Source organism: Papaver somniferum, chromosome 7 (assembly GCF_003573695.1).
Source record: "Papaver somniferum cultivar HN1 chromosome 7, ASM357369v1, whole genome shotgun sequence".
In the NCBI taxonomy this organism is placed as follows: domain Eukaryota; kingdom Viridiplantae; phylum Streptophyta; class Magnoliopsida; order Ranunculales; family Papaveraceae; genus Papaver; species Papaver somniferum.
This window is the reverse complement of record NC_039364.1, coordinates 59,677,244-59,685,483: the sequence shown is the minus strand read 5'-3', so window position 1 is coordinate 59,685,483 and position 8,240 is coordinate 59,677,244.

Below are 8,240 nucleotides of genomic sequence, written 5' to 3'. Positions count from 1 at the left end.
TCTCAATTTAGTTTCGATCCGAGATTCTCCTTTAGCTATTAAGGAATATCTTTGAACAATAAAAGATAAGCGTTACTGAACATGTTCAAAGTATGTCGACATCTTTATATTTCCATATTAACCAAATATATTTTTCGGTATCTTTAAGAACTCTAGGAAATCCGAAAAATTAATTTTGGTTAAGTTTCTTGTGTTATAACCGAGTGCACCTCTCACTAGGACCGGTTACACCAATCACTAGGATCTGTTGCACCTCTCACTAGGATCGGTTACCATATGTTGCACCTCTCACTAGGATCGATTCCCACATATATATGGTATCTAACTTGTATTTGGTGCACATGTTCATAAGATCGATTCCCCAACAAATAAACTTGTTGCACCTCTTACAAGGATCGATTCCCCTTTTTTGATCGGGTGCACCTCTTTCTAGAGTTGGTCATATCAATTACAATAAATCGATCATACCATCTCAGGTGATTACTTAAGATAGGTTTCAATAATAAAAGTCATACCAATACAAAAGTCAGGCCTTGTGAATAGTTTTACCAAGAACATAAGCACGTCATATCAAACACACATATTGGTAATTCAAAAAGATTTGCAATGAATAACAATACCAATAAGCCTAGTGATTTCCCTTTCGATTCATAAAACAAGTTTATGAATTGTACTTCCTTTAAACAAATGTAAAAACATTGTTTCCTAGGACGAAATCTTCACCTCATACCCATACATAATCACAATAACATTCATACGATTATGTCGATGCCTTATATATAAAGTTCAAAAGATAAGCGTTATACTTCGCATTGTATTCCTTAATACTACGTCTAACTAGAGTATAATCATTCACAGCTTCGCATGTTATGTTTTCAATCTAAAAGATTTGAAAGACACAAGATAGAAATAGAACAAGTCAAGTCGTAGTTACTAACCTCAAGCTGAAGGAAAATGTCTTTGTCGTCTTCAATCCATCTTCAGATCTTTGTGAGTAACTGGAGCTCAATACTTCTATATTTTCTAGTCTAACCTATCGAAGTTGACTCTAGTTTACTTATTAAGCGACTCGAGTTTTGGAACTAAATATGACAACCAATCTTGACATACCAACACTTGGTGGGTTCAACCGAGCAGTGCTCTAACATAAATGTATTAGTTCATGAACAAACCGATTTTAGAATATAACCTACTCAAGTACGCAAACGGGTACGCATACCTAAGTGTGCGGACTATGTTTGGGTTTGCCAGTATGCGAACAGGTATGCATACCTTCCAAACTCAGTTGAATTTCCAGACATGAACTTTACGCCAGTACGCATACGGGTATGCATACTAAGTTCCGGGACTTTCATTAAACCAACCAGTACACATACGGGTATGCATACTATGGTTCCCGGACTTGGAATAACATGCAACACTTAGCATACAAGTACGCATACTGTGCTATATCCAATCATGGTTAATTGTTCTAAACTCCCATTTCAATCATTGAAACATTCTTAGAAGACGACAATAGCTGTCTCACACAAATTATTAGCTTCGAAGCAATTTTCAAGTGATCGAATGATCAATACGAAACATTCCGAGTCTACATCAAATGACTGCTCACACAAATTATGTAAGATGTTACCAAGCGATTATCACATGGTCATCTTTTGACTTTCGTCAAGAATATAAGATGAACTTGGTTAAAGCGAAAGCGTACCAACACATATTTCGAGAAATATGTAAGCGAGTTAAACTCAGTTCGAAATATTTAATGTGTATAATCGAAGTCTATAGAGCTATACGACTTTTGTCTTAAATAGGAGATAGAGTAGATAGATTTTTGAGTGATAGATGAGTTCAAGTCTCCACATACCTTTTGTTGGTGAAGTTCCACAAGCTCCCATTAGTAATTCTTCGTCTTCAATCGATGAACGTCGTGAAGTCTAATGCTCAACTACACTTTCTATCATAATTAGAGACTTGGCTATAAGTAGACTAGAAATCAAGACTTATAGTTTTGGCAACTAAACTTGACATACAAGCTTGAGATAGCAACGCTTGCGAGTTCAACCGAGCACTGCTCTAACATGTCTGTCCTAAGGAAAATGGTGGTTGTAGAATAACAGTCAATTGTAGAAGTACACATGTATTGATGATGATGTTGGTTACCTGTAAAAGAGGGTATCTAGCCATCCCGATGATAACTTTCCTACAAAAAGAAGTTTGTTTTGAGAGAGTCAGAACATATTTTTGTCAATGCTATGTATTATGTATTGAAATTATACCTTTAACTATTCATAGGTATTACAGATTCAAAAATCCAGCTGCATCCAATTCGCCGAGAGATGGATCGGGTGTCTACCCTCCAAAATGTATATCAGGTAAATTCCATGGATGTGGATGTTTTGCTCACCCCTTGGACTCACTTACTTAAAGGTGGGATTTTATGGGCAGACGATGATTTTCACAAAGGCCCACTAAATCCGTACTCAAACTTAAGCTGGCGGACACCCAGTAAGTTCCCTGATATGTCCTTCGGGCTCGTAGCATTAGTCAAATTTGGATTGCCTCTAATTAAACAGAGTATGTGTTCCCTTTAGTTGCAATCAATCCTCATGTGTTTCTTAGAAGTACATTGTGTAATCCACATCTAAATTTAACATGGACAATAGTTCCCAATTATGTGTTTGTGAAATTTATTCGTCGCATGAGCAAGATGAATTCCGCTCCTGGAATTAGCCTCAATGTAGGCCTGCATATATAATGATCGCCAACCAGCTAGGCCCATTGATGCTATTAGAACTTGTGTGAGGATTTTGCCGGCATTAAATGGTCGTACTGCTCTACCGTGAACTTGGTATGGACCAGCAAACCATAATTTATTAAAACCAATTCTGATAAATCAAAGTTATGCATTTCTATCACAGGAAAATGAAACGCAAAATTTACCATAAGACAAATCATGTAGTACTAAATGTTAACAAAAGGGAGAGCGATTTAGATAACATAAGTCTTGTCATATTCAACAACCATATCGCCCCACCAAGTCTATAAACATTTATCCTCAATACATTCATATATATTCGATAAATATCGATTTTCGTATAGTCCTTATAACGACGATATCGTGTTCCTAATAAGTACAACGAAATGTAGATATCAAAATGGACTGATCATATCAGTCAGTCACCACGGTTGCCATCGAAAGAGAATTGGGCCGTTGACGTTCACATATTTACTGGTCCCCCACCAAAACTCAATGCCTTTTGTACCAAAGTAAGTAAGTATTTACTATTTATTATAGGAAGGAATCATTAAATGTTACACAAAATTGGTTAAAAAGATCAAAATCAAGAATTTCTGGGTGAAAAAGACTTGTACATTTTGATACTGTTTAAATGGACAAAAATTAAAAAGATAGTGTTCAAATGGACAAAAATATAAAAATAGACAGGATGTAACCAGTTTCATCATACCCATTTTCAAATATTTTTTCTTATTTTTAATTTATATCAGGATGCATCCAGTTTCATCGTTGCTATTTTTGAAGTTTAAGCCGCGATGAATCCAGTTTCATCTTTGCTATTTTTTTTTGTCCATTTCACCCATACTAATTTTTACTTGTCCATTTAAACCATATTTTAAATTTTTTTTGGACAAATGACCCATTTTACGGAAATGTTAGCTCTAAATACAACCAAAACTAAACCGACATGAACGGGAGGCGTGGGATTTGGGGTAACTATTCGTTTTTGGGTTGTTCTGGTAACTTATTATGACTGAGATTTGGTGGTTTGTACAAGTTTGAAATAACTAGCTAGATTATATAGTTGTATGTAATGGTGAAAAGCAGATAAGAATTTCAGAACCAAGATTTAAATGCGTCTTTACATGAAAAACCGTACGCGACCTCATTTTTATGCAAAAGAAAATAAATACAGTAAATGAATGAAAAGAAGGGACAGTGAAAATTTAAGGTCAATGTGGGGTCAAGAAGAGGATAAAAAATTAGTAAAAACAGTGGTATGTGATGAGAATGAGATACAGCTTGCTGCAGGATAGATACAAAAACCCTTCTTCCCTGATAGTAGAACAAAAGTTATTGAAAGAAGAGCAGAGTGAGTGAGTTTTATAAACTTATTGCTAAGAGCCCGCCTTGAATGCCGGGCAAACAGGGACAGGTCTGCCGTATGCGAAGCATAGATGCAGTCTATATATGGTCTCTATCAAACCCTCTCTCCTTCTTCTCTTGGGATACATCACAAATTTACAGGGGGAAAATAAGAGATAGTGATGACTGATGAGAGAAACAAGTGAGAGAATGGAATTTTAAAGAGACAACAAGAGTGGCTTGAATTGAGAGAGAGAGAGAGAGAGAGAGAAGAGAGAATGAGAATGTGAGAAGAAGAACTGTGGTCGTCTCGTCTGTGGATAAAAAGAGAGATAGACAGAGATGTTAAAATGTTATTATCTACTGCTCATTTGATCCGCTAACCCACCACCTAATCCACTTAGGAAATGCATGCTATATTCTCAAAACATTTAGCACATTCTGATTAACCATCCGGGTTAAAATGTTGTTTTCTAGTAGTTTTATTTTCACCAAACATTGAAATGTTTGTTTATACGGGTCGGGTCCTGAGTCGAAGAATGAGAGAGGAGAGATGGAAACATTAACGATAGGAGGAGGTCAGACTGGGAGTAACCTGCTAGACTTGTGTGGGGTAGGTTTGATGTGAAAGGACAAAAGCATGTATATATATTTGTTTTCATATATTAAAGACCTAGTGGGGCCCATGAGAAGGGTCAATCATAAAGCAATTGAGTGCAAAATCATTTGCTCGATTCCCGCGCTCTTTTTTTCCTTTTCCTTTTTCCTTTTTTCCTTTTTTTTTACAGTACTCTGTTCTGTTTTACTAAACACAATCAATTCAATCTCCTCAGCCCCCCATCTCCATTGGCTGCCCTGTCTAACTGCAAAAAAAACTCTGCCCCCATGCATTTGTTTTTGATTCAGTAGAACAGGCACTACAATGATACGTCACTTCTTCTTCTCTGCTACGTGTAAAGTCTGATTATCTTTTTCTACCATTTCATTATTATCAACTTAGTATTACTATTACAGTTTTGTTTCCCGCGTGATTCCCGCCTTATAATCTGTTCTCTTTGTTTGTTTCGTAAGAGAGAGAGAGGGACAGAGAAACTTCATAGTTTGAGTTTGTAAAGTTAATGAGTAAAATCAAATTTGTACTGTCCAGTAGAAAGTATACATGGTCATCACTTTTGATGGTCCCATCCATTCCTTCTTGGTATGCATCGCCTCCTAAGTAATATGTACCTTAACCAATTCATCATCTTTATAGACTTTTTGGTTTCATACCAACATGACTTTTCACTTATCGCTGCAACATGTGAGTTAAGTAAGAATCATAAAGAAGGAGGAGGAGGTAGGGGCCTAACAACCATGGTTAAAGGGACTTTTGGTCATAGAATGACTGATCGACGTTTCGTATTTATCAAGCTATTAAATTAAGCATGTCGTTCAAGATTACAAATACTAGCAAAATAAGACAGCTGGTCCGTCCTAACCTCATAACTCAGAACTATATATGGTTAACCCGGTTGGATAAGTTTGGGGTTCTTCGACTCGGAATGACCTTGATTCGCGGCTGGAAGAGATGTAAGCATCATCTTATTTTAGTGCCCGAGAGGCATAGAGAGAATAGGACGAGATGACAGAGAGATTACATGTTATTCAGATTTATCCTGCCATCTGCATATAAAGTCCGAGAAAGAAATGCCAACATGCATGGAGTCTCAATCAAACAAGAGAGTTTTGGGGTAGAATACTAAATAAAAGGAATTTACTCTTTAAAGAAATTAACTTTATGATTATGAATAGGTTTATAATTCTCTATATTTAAATGCACGAATAATAATAATTCTTTCATCCTTTTCATTATCAATATTATATAAAAAAAGCGGCGTCTATGTGTCCAGGGAACAAGGACGTCTGAGATAGGCCGAATCGACTTTCAAGTCCAAGTTTATATATCTGTTTATTGATCGCGGTTTGTTGCTTTGTATATGTTTTTTACTTTGTGCTTCACAAAGCTGATGAAGAGGAAGAAAAGAATGAGAAGCTAAACATATATATATATAAGCGTCGAAGCACTAGTACATAAATTAGTAAGAGAGAAGATTGTTTAAACATCTCTTTCAGTCTTATTCTTTTTTTTTCCGTTCGTTACTATGGCAGTAATCTGAATTTTTATTACTATATATCTTTATCTTATCATAGTTACTGTGGAATTTTTGATTTAACAACAACATTTCACGATTAAAGAGATGATAATATTCATAATACAAATTTTTTGACATGAAAATTTCTCTTTGTTTGTTTCCGTTCTACGATACATTCTTCATCAACTGATAAAAATCATTGTCAAGGGATCAATACATTTTTCATCAGCTGATAAAATCTTCATATCTTGATGAAGATTCATCAAGATATGAATCTTCATTAGCTCTATGATCGACACTTTCAAGTTCTAGAATTTTGGAGTCTCTCTAAATAATGATTTAAAGAAGAAAACCATGGTAATCTCAGGTTATATTGATTTATTTTGAATCATTTAAGCCCAATAACACATCTGCTAGAATACAAAACTCAACAACACCAGAAGAATATATTATTAAATGTTTGAATATGTTAGTTTTGATAATGTTGAAGTTTCAATTGATGTTATTGTACCTTGGTCCATTAAAATTGAACCTATGAAGTTTTCAGAATTAGATGAAGGTTTAACTGAATCAAAAATGATTACATGAATAAATTAGTAAAACATTTTAGTTATTTATAGGTATATGTTACTTAGATATGCCGATGTCTGTGTTATTCATGTGGTGGATGGATTCTTTAAATGGTCACTAACAGGTCCATGGGCTCTCCATAATAAACCTAGCTGGCGATACATAATATGAGATGAGACGAGTCATTTTTAGACGAAGAAATTATGAAGTCTTTTAGTCATTTATAGGCACGAGTTATTTAGATAATGCCGATGTCAATGTTTTTCATGTGGTGGATGGATTCCTAAAATGGACACTAATAGGTATCATGTATGGGCACCCAACAATATACCTAGCTGGCGATACAAAATCTGAGATGATATTAGTGGTGTGAGATAGGTTGGTAATTATTTTTTTCGAATTTTCACGGTTGTAGTCTCTCCTTTGTTCACTTAGATATATGAGTTATGCTTTTGGATGTCTTCTTCTAGTGGCTTTAGATCTTACCCGTGGATTTAGCGATGTTGCAGTTGAGGAATGGATTTTCGAAGCTTTAATGGTAGGCACATAGTTTCCTTTGTAATAGTGTGTTTCTTAACATTTCAATCAGAGAAATAACTTTTGATATGCTATTAAAATGCGCTTCATAGTCCTGTTCACATTTTGTGTCCAGGGAATAAGGAACGTCCAAGTTGTCTAGGAAACAAGGACGACAAGGATCATCCCTATTATTTATTCTAACCAATTGCCCAGTACAAATTTGAGCTTTCTTATTTAACTGATTTTCTTAATCCTGACATACCATACCTCTAAAAAAGAACATAACAATAACTCAAGGTTTACTTTTATTCTCTAAACAATTAATTATTAGATATTTCCCCAAAGCGAAACAAAATTCAATTTTTACTCTACTAAAAATATGAAAGATTCATGTGCATTTGCATTTGTTGTAATTTTGTCGATGATGATCCCAACATTGTTTCTGCCCTCCATTGCATCTTCTACTTTAGCAATTCGAAAAAAGAGAATAATCTTTCGCGGGTTATCCTCTCATTATACTTCTGGGGGATATGAGTTTAGTCACTTGTTTCATTATATTCTTAATTGATCTACGATAATTAGATTGCGATATATCATTGGCTTTGTAGTTCAAGATATCGGCCCTACTCTTTCTTTCCTCCTGCGAGATTTACCGAGTGGCAAACACCAAGCAATATTTAAGAAAACAACTTGTTTTGGTACTGAATTGGTTTTCCGGTCCAGTGTACTAACCACACACCACTTCAGGTGGAGCAAGCTCATAAATTCGATGGTTTAGAATATCTGAAGCCACTATCCAATAATTTAACATTTTTCTAAATTATAAACAATCCTCTTAGTTTCGAGCAAATGGAGTCGAAAGAGTTGAGATTATCTCCCTTCTTCGGTCAGCCAACTTACAAGTAAAGCCGACTCAT